This window comes from Micromys minutus (genome assembly GCF_963924665.1).
Source record: "Micromys minutus genome assembly, contig: SCAFFOLD_112, whole genome shotgun sequence".
Classification (NCBI taxonomy): domain Eukaryota; kingdom Metazoa; phylum Chordata; class Mammalia; order Rodentia; family Muridae; genus Micromys; species Micromys minutus.
Genome location: NW_027667875.1, coordinates 109262 through 125191, shown reverse-complemented (window position 1 = coordinate 125191; position 15930 = coordinate 109262). Strand labels below are relative to the sequence as shown.

General features: G+C 37.6%; 1 pseudogene across 1 annotated transcript in view; it reads right to left on the bottom strand.

The window, feature by feature from the left end:
* The window catches only part of LOC308416106 (eukaryotic translation initiation factor 4E transporter-like), a 40151-nt pseudogene extending 24221 nt beyond the window's left edge, over nt 1-15930 (bottom strand). Inside the window, exon 1 of the transcript in view lies at nt 15748-15930. The product of the transcript in view is annotated as a eukaryotic translation initiation factor 4E transporter-like (transcript). The remainder of the gene's footprint in view (nt 1-15747) is intronic.

The following is a 15930-nucleotide window of genomic DNA, read 5'->3' as shown; positions in this document are numbered from 1 at the left end:
GGGGCTCTTCAAAACCACAAGCAGACAAGCCAGATGCAAAGGAATAATATGGAAATGATCTTTGAAAATCTATGATAACTCTTTGGAATGGCAACTGAAGCAATAAACCCTTTTGTAAATTCCACAGCCTTCACAAAGCTGAAGCTATTCTTACCGGTTTGATTCTTACTTAATGTGGCCAGCTTGCAATTGCTCCTGCACTAGCTATTGAGTGGCCAACATTTTTTCAGAAGCTGATTAATCTATATAGGGACATTGCATTTTAAAGTATTTTTTTCTGAATGGTGTGCAGGCTTGCCAATTAAAAATATCTTAGATCTGTTTTTCCTTTTCTAGGGGTAACTGCAGTGAACTCTAATTTAGTCCTGATTTTGCTTTCCCAGACCTTGATTAGGCAGGTAACCACAGTAAAACATTTGTTGTGTAACGCAGTTACCCAGTCTATATAAAAGGACTCTCATAAGGCTAACTCAGCTTTTATAGCTTGCACCCAATATAAGCATCTGAAAGGCCAAATCTTCTTCCAGTAGGAAGAGCCTGCATTCCCATTTTTACCAAAAGCATTTTAACATTAGCAGTTCTGAACACTCTCAGACATTTTAATTAGTCTATCAACGAACTCTTGAAAAAGTTTAGAAAGCAAAACTTATCCCCTAAACAATCTAGTCTCTCCAAAATCAACACATAGTGTGCATCAGAACACATCAACTTCATGCTACGAAGTTTGGCTGCTAGTTTCCCGCACACAAAAACACTACAATGCAGCAATACTATCTTAAATCATATTTTATTACATATAATATAACCCAATTTAGAGGTATTTTAGAAACCTGTTTTCCTGGGATGGTTTATGCCACGTGTTGTTTGTTGTTTAGAGTGACATTAACCAAGTTACTAGTTTTTAAAAAAAAATTTTGTTACTAATATTGCAATTTTTGAATCATACCCAATTACTTATAAGCAAATAATTTACCACCAAGAAATGCAGAGCATATTTATGCCTTTTAAAATCAGTCAAAAGCAGACATGAAGTAACCACACATCTTATATATTTAAACTAGACAAATTTTTTTGCTTTTTTAAGATGTAATTTTAAGAGATGGGAACTTTGTCACCTGTTGTGCTCCACAAACACAGATTTTTCTAGGAGAAGCAATAGAACAGCTCCAAGTGAATAAGCTGCCTGCACCCTTTTCTAGGAGCAGCCTAAAAATCAGCTTCCAGCAAGTCTTTAACTGAGCTAAACTATTAACTTTAGGTGTAGGGCCCTAAATGCCGGTTTTTTTTTTTTTTTTTTTTTTATCTTTAATTTTATCCTCTTAGACTCTAGTTAAAGCTGAATCAAGAGACAAGCACTTAACGTTCTCTTTTGAACAAGAAACACGAGTAACATTTAAACAAAGAAAACATGGACATAAACTGACACTCATTGATGGACAGATAGCTTGGCGTGCCAAGAGACAAACACACAAGAGAAGAGAACTACATGTGTTGAAGGGACCCTGATATTCTTTCGAAGGGACCCAGAACCAGAACTAGACATTTTTCCAGTGTGAACTATAAAAACAGGACGTCTCCTGAAACAGTTTACCTTTTTTTTTTGTCAAGGTGATAAAGGAGGGCCAGCAGGGGCAGACTGGCAGGACTAGTGCTGTGTGAGTCTCTGAGGGCAGGCAGATGGTGCTACCTCTCTCCAGGCAGTAGCAACAGCAGCAGACTCCTGTGAGAGTCTCTGAGTGCAGGCAGGTGGCAAAGGGCTGGCTGTGGCTGCCCCTCCCCTGGTGGCCCCAGTGTTGACAGCCTCCTCAAAAACACTCTCCAATGAAGATTCTTTGTCACATTTTCTTTTTAGAAGTGGGAAAGCCAAAAGGGGTCCTGCAGTGCCTCTAAAGAGCAGGGAACCTCTGCTGTTCAGGGAAGGGAAAGGTACAAAGATCGAGCTGTGTCTTGGGGGCAAACATCATCGAGCATGGGAATCACCATGAAGGGCCAGGGCGAGGTACGGACTCAGGGTCCTGTTTTTGCAAACTATTGAATTCTCATTTCACCTTATTCCATGTTGTGGGATGCATATATGGTCCATGGCTTACGACCCACGGACAAACTTCTTACACGAACTGAAAAAACTTAAATCTTTTTTTCTTAACTCTTATTCCTCTCTTCCTGAGTGAACGCTTGATTTCTCCTATGAAACAAGCTTCCTGAAACAATACCTTCCCCATGACAATGGGACGACAGTTTTTTGGGGGGCCCTGTCTTACCTCCCTCTCCAGTGACGCATGAGCTATGCGGCCTGAAGAGTCCTCAATTTTTCGGCGGATCTTCTGTCTTTGTAGTGTTGTAGTTGGCCGTGCTTCGGGGGGATTGCCTGTTCAGGCACCACTTGACCCGTCCCGCAGGTCCAGTTATTCAGAGTCCCGAAGAGGCGCTACCTGAGGATCAAGAGGGTGGAGAGAGAAAGGAGACCAAGCAAGGTTCTGTTGTCAAGGTCTCATTTAATTGACACAGGTTCTTTCTTTTATACAAGGGGATGGAACACAGGGTGAGCACACAGACAGAGGTATCTTGTCAGTTGTTAGCTAGAAGATTTAGGGTTTAACTGCTTTCACGGGACATCTGGGCACCACCAATTGCGGAGCCCTGGAATTTACAGTAATTAGTGGAGTTGTAACTTATCTTGTGTAGGCACCAAGGCCCTGGGAAAAGTCCATGCTCTCACTTAGGGGGAATGGGGTGAGAAGGTCATCTGGCAGGGATATCTGGTGCTTGCTCAGGCTAGAGCAGTTTGTGATTTAGGGGAAGGGGGACATTCCATTGTTGTTCTCGGAGTCTTCCTGTGCCACCAACATATCGGGAGAGGCTTTTGTCAAACAATCTCATGACTTTATGGCAGTCATCGTAGAGCTGAGTATCTGTGGCTCTACAGCCCACAGTCACGTAGCCACTCTGAGCTATACAGTCACAAGAACGGCCAGGCCCAAATCCAATATGGCTCCCTACAGTTATTATTTTCCTAATTTTTTTCTCAGGCTTTTTATCCTTTGAATAGAGGAAGGCTACCGATTTCTTGTTAATTTCATGTCCAGCCACTTTGATGAAGGTGTTTATCAGCTATAGGAATTCTCTGGTGTTATTTTGGGGTCACTTAAGTATACTATCATATCATCTGCAAATAGTGATATTTTGACTTCTTCCTTTCTAATTTTATCCCTTTGATTTCCTATTGCTGTCTAATTGTTCTGGCCAGGATTTCCTGCACTCTATTGAACAGGTATGGGGAGAGTAGGCACCCTTGTTTAGTTTCTGATTTTAGTGGAATTGCTTCAAGTTTCTCTCCATTTAGTTTGATGTTGGCTACTGGTTTGCTGTATATTGCTTTTACTAAGTTGAGGTATGGGCCTTAGATTCCTGATGTTTCCAAAACTTTTAACATGATGGGGATTGAATTTTGTCAAATGCTTTCTCAGTATCAAATGAAATGATCATGTGGTTTTTTTCCTTTGAGTTTGTTCATATAGTAGATTACTTTGAAGGATTTCCATATATCGAACCATCCCTGCATTAATGAATGATTATTTTGGTGTGTTTTGGGATTCGGTTTGCAAGAATTGTATTGAGTATTTACTTCGATGTTAGCCATTTGGCTTGTGTCACAGAAAAGACACCGAAGTTTATGTTCTTCAGTATTTTTAAGAATTTAAAATTAAAGGTAGCCACAGTGGTACCTAATCCCAGCCTTTGGGAGATGCACCAGGAGAATAGTATTTTCGAGGGAAGGGTAGAGAGCAGGGAAAACCTGATTTTTAGAAGGACGCAACCTCTATTGGGACCAGAATCTAAATGCCAGGATTATGAAATGCCTCATTTGAGTGAACTTGTTTCTTAAAGGAAGTATTTTCATAGCTGTCTTAGAAAACCAGTCTTTTTATAATAGTAAGATCTTCATCTCTTTTTACTACACTGCATTACAATTCCAAAGAAATTTGCAAGTCTTTCTCATTGGTTTCCTGTGGAATAAATTATAAAACCACAAGCATTTTTTTAAAAAAACATTATTTAGAAAAACATTAACTAAATGAAAGACATATAGTCCAGTAGGAAGGATCTAGAGTTTGAATTTACCCCAGGTACTTCTGTTCCCTGTTTTGTCAGATATAAAAGACTGGGATTATTTTACAAAAGACTCTGATGAGGCAAAACAGAGTCTAGTCATCTGGATTTCTTTTCTGGAATTATTCTTTCTTGGTTACAATCATCTGCTTACACAGTATGCATTAGGAAGGGTAATTGTAGACAAACATTTATATTTTATAAGTATATAGTTTTTTAAGTTTTCTAGGGCTTTTATTACCTGTTCAATGTTTTCAGAAAAATTTGAGACTTAGTGATTTTTGTCAGTAGATCATAGGGTAAATTCCGGAACTTGTTGAATCATTGTTTCATTGTCTATGGTTAGTTTCTTAAACATACCTTTGTAGCAGGTTGCTTTTTTGTTCTGTATTTGTATTACTAAAATGATAGAAGATTAAAAAATTTCTAGAAAGCAAGAAATGTATGGCTGAAGGAAGTATACAGTACTTCTCACATGTTGAACACTAAGCAAATACTTAGTGAACATCTGACAAAATTGAAAAAAAATCCAGATGTGCATGTTTGGTAGTGTTTTTAAGTCCCTTTGTTGTTCAGTCTGGTGGGTAGAGTCTATGTCAGCTGCTTGTTTTAGCAGTCTGTGTCTAAATTTTAACCTTGGTCAGCACTTGTTCTTTGTAAGAAGCAGGAAACTAATTTCCTTTCTTTCCATCACTGTCTGGTCATACATGGTTTTTCAACAGAGTATTTTCTTTGTTTACATAATTATCTGCATCTTTGTAGCCACTGGATTTATATAATATTTAATATCTTTTTATAATTCATATCTTCTTCATTTTAGTTCTGGTGTACCAAAAGCCAAATATTAGAGGAAATGATTAAGTTACACTTGTTACTGAAAACTAACAAAACGTGATTTTCCTTTCCTTAGAAACAGTGGTTATAATACCTTGATACTATATTATTGCCTTAACTTTATGACATTCATTTTTATATATAACTTAAGATTTTTTTTTTTACCCATTTGGAGCCTGGAAGAATATTTGCTATACATTAAATGACTAGGTCATTTTTTAGTAAGTTTATAGCCAATCCTGTGTTTAGAAATTGTTTTCCCATGCCTTTCTTCTACATTTCCCAATATCTCATTCTCTGGATCATTATTAGACATAGCACCAAAATTAAATGTCGTACTAAGAATCAGTTTACAAGTTAGTATCTTTGACTTCTACATACTAGCTTTATAAAAATCAGATCTAATATTTTGACTTTTAATGTTAGATGAGGCATCTTTAGTGCTTTTTGGAAACTGATTTTTTGTTCCTTATATTCAAAAATGAGGTCAATGTAACCAGGGCATCTGATCCATCTGTGACTTGCTTTGTGAGCTGTTTCCTGAATCATCTCTTTGATGATTTCATTCAGACTTATTTGACCTCTGCACGTGGTTGGGGCCTTCTACTCCTTCCTGGTTTACCAGGATGCAGATGTTTTCTATCCTGTTAGCAACTTTAGTTTTCATGCCAAAGAGCAACAGTTTAAAAACTGTATTAGTCATAGACTTATTCTCAATGATTCCTTTTTCGCTGTCTCTGATTTCTAACCATTCCTTCACACTCTCTCTTTATGTGCCTGTCTCATTTATCCCCCAGCGAGGACAGTGTATCCCTGCATTTCCATGAATCTCACATGGAGTAGGTCACTCCTCTGGTGGAGAACCCCTCCACCGTGGAACACAGCTAGCCCAGTGAAGAGGAAAATTATGTTGTTGCCTCTCAGGGGAGGGCACTGGAGTTACATGGACCATGCTCAGTTAATTTACTTTCAAGGTGAACTTTGTGTAATTTCCAAATGAGACTCTTACTTTAAAAGTCCTTTAAATATAAAGGTCATGTGACTTCCTTTTAAAGCTTAATTCATGGTTGTAACTTTGGAATATAGTATATTTTGACCCTTGATATTGTTTAGTGGTATTCTCTGTTGGTCTGTTACTGACAGTCCTTAAATTGTTACAGATTAGATGTGGACTGTTGCAGAAACATTGGCTAATCTGCTCACTTTCTGTCTTGAGTTTTTAAGAATGTGACATATACATTGTACCAAAAGCCACAGCTATGGGTGCTAGGATCTGAAAATAATTGTACAGGTTGTACATTACGTAAAGATGTCAATGTTTATTGGTCAGAAAGGGAACAGTTGTTGTCTGGTGTTGCTTGTATTTAAATGCTACCCACATACCAGCTTCCCAAGGTTTCAAGAGTTTCCCCTGAGAAGCAGACCCTCAAGTATCCCAGGTGACGCTGTGTGAACCTTGCTGATAAAACTGGTCAGTACATGAATAGAGCGTGTGATTGGGCAGTAGAGGGAGAAAGGTGGGAATTGAGCATAGAGTGTAGGGTCTCAGGAGAGAGGAAAGGGGGAACAAGGGAGGAGGAAGCCACCATGTGAGGAGATGGACCCTGAGCACGTGGCCTGGAAAAACAGTATGTAACAAGGGACATTATGGCTGGGAAATAGGTTAGTAAGCTCTAAACCTGCCCAATCTAGGCTTATAGCTTGTTAGTAAAATGCCTGGATTGTGCGTGTTCTATATGGGCTACCCGAAGTGTTTAATTCCTTTTACAATTAGTGCCCATGACCCTGAGAATAATAGTCTCATGCTCAACTGACTGAAGCTAGATATTGTATTGTGTTTTTCTGGTGGTGCAGTATTAACTTGGCTGTTTTTCATAGAGCATTGAGGCTCTTAAGTGAAAAAGAGGTAGTGTGTAGTTTGTTTGTTTTTTTTTTTTTTTTTTTTTTTTTTTTTTTTTTTTTTTTTTTTTTTTTTTTAGCTGTATGCTATTGCAGTGTACTCAGAATAGCTTTGTTTGGAATCAGCTAAAGTGATAGGTTTGGGTCTTGTTTAACTAACAGTGTTGTTTGTAGAGACATGACTGAGATTGTGTTTTAGGAATGTAGTATGTTTTTAAATGTAGTAGGAAAAGTTGTATAAAAGCACACATTATCTTTAACCTAATAGTATTATTCAAAGACAATGACTAAAATTTTGCTTTAATATACTTTTCAATTATTAGTCGACCTCTTTGTGGTTCAGGTGTCATGTACCAGTTGACTCTGTAGGCCGGGCACTTTTATACATCTGTGTGAGATTGCAAATTTGGTTTGGATATTATAAATGTCGGTAAGCTGTTTTTCTATTGATACAGGGATTGTGTTCTGTAAAGCACTTAGTACTGATTATAATTGAACTCATGTTTTTAGCTGAAGGTGCAAGTCTTTCATGACAGGTACAAAATAATTCTGTTAGACTGTTTTTTACCTGTGTATAAAAGAAAAACCTTGAGTTTTAAGATGAAGTGTCATGGTATATAAAAATATTTACATAATGTGCATATATGTGTGTGCATGTATAGATGGATATGGTGTCTAGATGAGATTATCTAGTTACACCAGCTTAATTTCTGGATATGAAGAACAGAAAAATAAAGTTTCTAAAGGTGATCAATAAGATATTGTTTAATCAAATGGCTGGCAGAAACTTGAAATTTCTTTAACATATTAGTTTTAAGTTCTATAGAAAGTTTCTTAGGAAATAAAAATAAATTATATTAAGAAACTTCTTTCCTGTTTTTCCTATTACAGTGAGCTGCATAGTTCTCCTACGTTCAGTTCTCTCACCACTTTCATTCTTGCCTACACCAGGTACTGTGTTACAAAGCCATAGGATGGTTTACATTTATTAGAAAAGGATAGTTTTTGAGTTTTTGACATGTTTTTATCTGACTATTGCTGAAGAGTAAAAGGCAATTTTATTAGTTTTTTGTACAAAATATAAAAGTAATGGCAATTCATAAGGTGTTTGGAACATAAACATTTGCTAATGAAAATAATAGAAACTGCATTTCTTTGATAAAATTTAAGGATATAACAATGATCACATCTTATTTTAATGCAGACATACCAGATTCATCAGTAAGGGAGAATCCAGATTCTAGACAAAACATTTGAATTGAATCCTTCAAAAGCTGAAATTGCTTTTTGTAGTTATGAAGGTAGGTATAGAGAAGCTAAGTGAATTCTAATTCTTAATGGATAGTCAATTTTAATATATTTTTAGAAAGATTAAGTCTTGCAGGTCAATTCTATGATTTTCACATATTAAATGCATATTATGAAAGAAAATATATTTAGCCTGAGTCCTTCATTTATACTACCATGTACATAATTTTAAGTAACATAATAGTTCTTAATGGTAGATCTTCCAGTTAAAATGCAATTAATAATAATAACAATAATGATGATAATAATAGGCATTGTCATTTTAATATATTTCAGGTATAAAAAGAAATTAAAAGCTCTATTTTCTCTTGTTAATTGGATGTTTTTTTGTATTTACATTTCAGGTTATCCCATTTCCCTTTATTCCATCTCCCCTCCCCCTCCCATTACCTCCATGTAGGTGATCTCTCTCCCAACTACCCTCTCCACCCTTCAATGACTTCGCTTTTCCTTACACTGGGAAAATGAGCCTTTGCTAGAAGAAAGGTCTCTCCTCCCATTGATGCCAGACAATGCTCTCCTCTTCTGCATATGCACCTGGGGCCATGAGTCTCTTGATGCAAGCTCATTTGTTGGTGCTTTAGTCCATGGGAGTTGTGATGGTTTTTGTTAGTTAATAATTTTGTTCTTTTCATGAGGTTGCAAATAGTTTAAGCTCTTTCAGTTTTTTCTCTAGCTCCTTCATCGACCTTCATCGGGGTCCCCATCTTCAGTCTAATGGTTAGCTGCAAGCATTTTCCTCTCGATCAGTATGGCTCAGGCAGAACCTCTGGGGAGGCATCCATATCAGATTCCTGCCAGTAAGCACTACTTGGCATCAGCAATAGTGCATGGGTTTAATGGCTGCATATGGGATGGATTTCCAGGTGAGGCAGTCTCTGGACGATCTTTTCTCCAATCCCTGCTCCTCGATTTGTCCCATTACTTCTTCCCATGAGTATTTTGTTCTCCCTTTTAGGAGGACCGAGGCATCCACCTTCTGCTCTTTTTCTGTTTGAACTTCATAATTTCTTTAAATTGTTTCATTGGTATTTTGAGGCCTTTGGGCTAGTATCCACATACCTTGAAATGTTTTTTGTGACTGAGTTATCTCACTCAGCATGATAGCTTCAAGTTCATTCAATTTGCCTAGGGATTTCATAAAGTCATTGTTTCTAATAGCTGAGTAATACTCCATTGTGAAAATGTACCACAATATATGTATCCTTTTCTCTGTGGAAGAACATCTGAATTCTTTCCAGCTTCTGGCTATTATAAATAAGGATGCAACGAACATGTTGGAACATATGGCCTTGTGAGATGTTGGAGCATTTATTGGGTATATAACCAGGAGTGGTATAGCTGGGTCCTCAGGTGGTACTATGTACAAGTTTATGAGGAACCACCAGACTGATTTCCAGAGTGGTTGTACCAGTGTACAACTCCACCCACAGTGGAGCAGTGTTCTTTATTCTCCACATCCTCACCAGCCTCTGCTATCACCTGAGTTTTTGATCTTAGCCATTTTGACTGGTGTGAGTTGTTTTGATTTGCATTTCCCTGATGACTAGAGATGTTGAGCATTTCTTTAGGTGCTTCTCAGCCATTTGATATTCCTCAGTTGAAAGTTAATTTTTTAGCTTTGTACCCAATTTTTAATAGGTTTCTTTGATTCTCTAGAGTCCAACTTCATGAGTTTTATATATATATATATATATATATATATATATATATATATATATATATATATATATGTATATATATATATGATACTAGCTCTCTATCAGATGTAGGACTTGTAAAGATCTTTTCCCAATCTGTTGGTTGCCGTTTTGTCCTCTTGACAGTGTCTTTAGCCTTACAGAAACTTTGCAATTGCATGGGGTCCCATTTATTGATTCTTTATCTTAGAGAATAAGCTATTGGTGTTTTGTTTAGGAAGTTTTTCCCTGTGCCTATATGTTCTAAGCTCTTCCCTACTTTCTCTTCTAATAATTTCAGTGTAGCTGGTTTTATGTGTAGGTCTTTAATCCACTTGGACTTGAGCTTTGTACACGGAGTGAAGAAAGGATCAGTTTTATTTTTTTGCAGGCTGACTCTCACTTGAACCAGCACCATTTGTTGAAGAGGCTGTCTTTTTTTCTTTGAATTTTTTTTAGCTCCTTTGTCAAAGAACAAGTGACCATAGGTGTTTGGGTTCATTTCTTGGGTCTTCAATTCTATTCCATTGACCTACCTTTTGGTCTCTGTACAAATACCATGCAGTTTTTAATCACAATCGATCTGTAATACACTTTGAGGTCAGTAATGGTGATTCAGCAGGAAGATTTTTTATTGATGAGAATAGTTTTTGCTATCCTGTTTTTTTTTTTTTATTTTCTTGTTATTCCATGTGAATTTGCAAATTGCTGTTTCCAACTCTATGAAGAATTGAGATGAAATTTTGATGGGGATTGCATTGAAACTGGAGATTGCTTTAGGCAAGATGGCCATTTTTACACTGTTGATTTTTCCAATCCATGAGCATGGGAGATCTTTTCATCTTCTGAGGTCTTCTTCAACTTCCCTCTTCAGAGACTTGAAATTCTTGTTGTACATATCATTTGTCTTTGTTACTTTTGGGAAGGGTGTAGATTGTCTAATTTCTTTCTCAGCCTTTTTATCCTTTGAGTAGAGGAAGGCTACTGATTTGTTTGAGTTAATTTTATATCCAGATACTTTGCTGAATTGTTTATCAGCTGTAGGAGTTATCTGGTGGAATTTTTGGGGTCACTTAAGTATACTGTTTATAATATAGTGATATTTTGACTTCTTCCTTTTTGATTTGTATCCCTTTGACTTGGGGGTCTTACATTTTTGGTGCATTGGCAGGGAATAGCGCTTCCCCCAGACCCACAATTGGCGAGATCAGAGGTTTGCTTGAGCAGGTCTGTTTATTTTCTATATTTGTGTATTTTCTGTTTTCTGTTGTCTCTGTTCTTTGTTGTCTGCTTCCACTGTCTGTTTGGGAGACCAAGGTTTGAGGGGTTTGAGTCCCTTTGTGATAGTATCTACTATCAAGAGGTGAGAGTCCCTTCGTGAGAGGTATTAGGGTCTCAGAGAGACCGTAGGTGGTTGTTGTGATGTACAGACGTGCTGGGACTTCACAGGCCATGGGAATCTGGAGGATGCTCCAGAATCCAGCTGGGACACAGGATTGAGCATGGTCCTTCTTAACCCAGCGGCAGCTTGGATTGAGCTGCCACCTGGTATGGGAAGTATCAGTCTTTTGTGGAAATAACATGTAGGACATTTTGTTTTGGTCTTATTTGTTTTGTTTGTTTTCTGTGGACTTGGGTGGTCATGGCAGGGACACCTAAGGTTTTTGTTTCGGTACGTGTTGTGTCTGTGTGGACTTGGGAATTCTTTACCGGGATGCATCAGTATTTTACTTTCTGTTTTCCTTCTTCTGTCTGTACTTGGACTGACGTTATTTTTTGGACATAAATTTTATTTTGGAAATAACTTTCAAGCCAGGGCAGCAGAGCCTGGCTGAGTCTAAGAACCTTGTAGACATATCAGAGGACCCAGTACCTTCTCCTTCAGCAGAATGGTTGCTGCAACAAGCCAGTCTTCTTTCTGGCATTTCGGGGTAATGGAGGGATTGTGTGGCTGTGTCTCTCTGTGTGTCTTGTTTTTGCTGTTTGTGCTTTTATTTGTGGTGTGTTCTCATGTATTTCTGTGGTTCTATGTGTGTGGGTGTTAGTCTCCCTCGTTGTGTGTTTATATACATGTGAATATGCTTGTGTGTGTATACATGCCTGCGTGCCTGACATGTGTGTAGGTCTTTGTACAATATGCTTTGTGTGTATAAATGCACATGCATGCACATACATGCTTAAGTGCAGGTGTGGGAGAGCATGTGTGTACCCATGTTAAGTATGTGTAGATATGTGTGCCTATGTGGGGTTTTGTGGGTGTGGATACTTTTATGAGAGATTGTGAGTCTGTGTCTCTTCTTTTGCTTCTCTGTATGCTCATATACACAACTGTATGTTTTTTTGCATGTGTGTGTGTGTGTGTGTTCAATTTTAGCCACATGAGGTCCAGGACAGTTTAGTGCACTGTACCTGGAGCACTCAGTCACTGGTTTTATTCCATATGGGTTCACATTGAGTTAAAATTGGCTTCATGACAATTTGGGCCTTAGATTTTGCTGGTGGTAGTAAGTGATACAGCCCTGTGAGAAGTCCTGTACAATTCTTCAGAAAGTTGAATTTCAGTCTCCAGGTGACCCAGTGACTCCAGAGTAAGAAGCTGGTTTCCACATAGAGACTAGGAGACATTAGGTTTTAGTCCCATGTCTGGGTAGATCATTATATTTTTTTTTAGTTAATGACTACAAGAAAAAGAACATCCCATGAATTTATAGAAGGAAGAATGGATAGGCCAGGAATTTGACTAGATCAGATCATACCATAGACACATTAGAATTTATTCTGATGACATCATCCAACCCATATTGCCTTCCAAAAGCTTCATCTGTAACATCATAGATTGTTTCCACTCTCTTGCTACCTCAAAATTAGGCTTAAATTTCAACTAGGGGTCTTGTGGTAGATGAGGGTGACTTAGTTGAGATGATAACAACCAGGCAGAAAAGCAAGACAGTGTCATGACAGCTGAAAATAAGAACCCCTGAGAAAATCTGCCACCATGACACACAGTAGCAGAGTGAGAAGTGCTAGGGGTAAAAGGCATGTAAGCAACTTAATCAAGTGCAGTTGTTCCTACAATATAATGGAGAGTTTAAAGATGACAGCTCAGTGTGTGCTCTCCCCCTTTTCTGTATGAGCAAAGGCTGACTTCAAGATCTGACAAACTACCACTATTCCCTTCTATTTTCTTATCCCACCATTCGTCTCTGGATAGTTTATTGACTCCCCTGCTTCAGGATGGACTCGATTTGTTTCCTCTTTGTTAGTATTCTAAGTTGTTTCACAATTAGACTCTGTGATAATAGCCCTTGTACTATGTCTCATATCACACTCAGATTCTTAGGGATTTTCCAGGTCTTTTTTTTTTTTTTTGTCAAAGAATCCATGTTCTTAAACTTTTTCCTTGTTATTTTATTTCAGTGTTCTCTGGAGATCATCTGCAGTCGTTAAAATGATAATCCCATTCAATCTGATATAAATGCAGTAGGATGCATGGTCCTGAAGCTGCGTAAACAGTTATACAACATCCTGTAAGAAGACAAAGCACATGATTAAATACAGATAATAAGGGACAATTTACTCTAGAAGGGAGCGCAGAAAATTTGAGACTTCTCTGAAAGAGAATGCCTATGAATTGAAGGACCTCAACTAGAAGGAATGAGGAGACTGAGGGGCCAAACAAGAGAGAATTTAGGGTTAAAAATGTGAAGTGCGTTTTTATTAACTGCAAAGTTTTATTTAATCTTAAAATAGTACCCTTTTATGCGGGATGTTAAAGCGAGATTACCCCTTTTTTTAATTAAATTTTTTTCATCTTCAGAAAGTACCCCGAGAGTTTGAAGGATGCTGGGACATATCTGGCATTTGTGGTTTGTAAAGCATTAGTTACTTTTACATTGCCATAAATGATGACCAGAAAGATTCCTATTTTAATTGCAATCATATACAGAGTGTATATACTGTGTTTCTACTCAGTGAGTAAAAGTTGATGTCTTTAATTTCATTTTTTCAAACACAAAAATCTAATTTGATTGTTGTACTTTTATTAATGTTATTAATGTATGTGATAATGTATATATATTACATAAGAAAATCTATAAATATTGTCTTCCTAATTTTATTGTTTTGATGTGTTTTATATTGCTCTTATTGTAACTTTGTTATATATTTGACATTTCCACATTTTATTTCTACTGTTTCTGTATACTTTATACAATTATTCAAGGATACTCTGGACATCTTGAGGTGCATTCTGTTATGGTGCTAACTTTTGGTACTAAAACGTTAAGCAGTCTTATGATTGGGGCCTCCTTGTTAATCCCTCTCCATTTCACCTGCACTCACTCTCTTTTGCTGTTTTCATCATCAGAATTCTTGATGGGTTTCAAGAAACATGATTCTCGAGGTTTTCTTTACTTCTTTTTTACATCTCACCTTACCCTCTACTTCTGGAGAGTCATACATACTTCCTGTACTACTAATCTTTTATGAAATGATAATTACCTTAAACTGGGGTCTTACAAATAATCAGTGGCTGTCTCATGTCACAAACCAAGAATTTTTTTCAGATCTCCTTTGCCTGATCACTCTGGAAGACCTGAGTTATTTGTATTTAACCCTTCTCTTGACATTACTCACTTTCCCGCTGCTACTGTAAGTCTACCAATCTGCTCAGCTTACATACTCCTGCCAGCAGATACCTCCACTCTGTCTATAACAGGCAAGAAATTTTGCTATTCTGTCTGTCCTGTGAAATATGATCATGGCAGCTTTGAACTTCCACATGAGTTTTCTTCTTTCTACACATGAATGTGTTCAGTTTTGTGGTTTCACTGCACACTCACTCAGAGATCCCTAAGTTTGAATCAACCTGCTGTCAAGACTGTAAAGGAGATTCAGTATGAGCATGAGGAATCACAGTTTGTACATCACAAGGAAGTCATCTTAAAAAATTCAAAGTAAAAATGAAGTGCTGAAAAAAAAAAACTGAAAATAATGTTTGCCCCAAGAAGGAACAACTACTTCATATCTTAAAGAAAAAACAAAAATAAAGGTAATTCTGATTTTACAAACAGTATATGTCATCTGAATGCAAAGATGCATTTGTGAGCCCATATCTGCAGTGCCTAAGAAATGCCTAGACAATAGGATCCCAGCTTTGTAAATGCCCTGCTCCTTCTCCATCCCCTCAGTACCCGCTGTATCCTTCTCATTGGTCATTAAAATTCTAAGGGAAAATAAACTATGAATATAACAAACCTGAAATTAACAACCTGCTTACACAAGTAAGAGTTCTTAAAAAATAGTAACTATAATTAATAATAATAATTGGGATGATGCTAAAAGACTTAAAGTAGATACAGCAGAAAGATAAGAAAATAACTTACCTTTTGTTCTCCATCTGCAACCATAGCTAGAAATGTCCCACTATCATTTGGACCCACAACATGCCCCCAGAGAACTGAGCACCCAGGAGCACTCTAACTCCTAAGCCCAAAGGCCCACAGGAGGGACAAGCTTCAGAGACAAGGCCAACTCTCCAGTAGCATTCAAGATAACAAGACTAACAAGCTGCTACTCAGGCTCTGTCAGAGTGACTTAAGATACACAAAGCATCTTGACATACAGAGAAAAGAGGGGAGAAAGAACAAACCCACCAAATGAGGACAATGAGAACCATTTATTTGGCATTTTCATTAGCTCTCATCCTTGCAAGCTACTTTCTTCCTGAACTTGCATGATCCCTGTAAAAAAAATTTACTTTACTTCATCCTTCAAAGCTCTGTGCTATTCTAAAGAGGAGCTCCCACATAGGCTTCAAACTTAATGTAGTGTTGGGTGAGACATAGGTCAATGCAGTGGATTTATGTATGTTTATGGTTAGACATGAGGTTAGCAATCCCCTGATATATAATCCTACCTGCTGCTGCTTGGCAGTTGGGACAGAGGTGTTCTTTCTGGCCTCCTCACAGAACCTCCTTGCCTCCTCAATGGCTGCTTGCAGTTCACTCTGCTCCAGCAGCAGTTTTCTGATCTCGTTCAGCAAGGTTCTTACTTTGTACTTCACTTGAGTACATTTACGTAGGAGGTGGCAGTGTCTCAT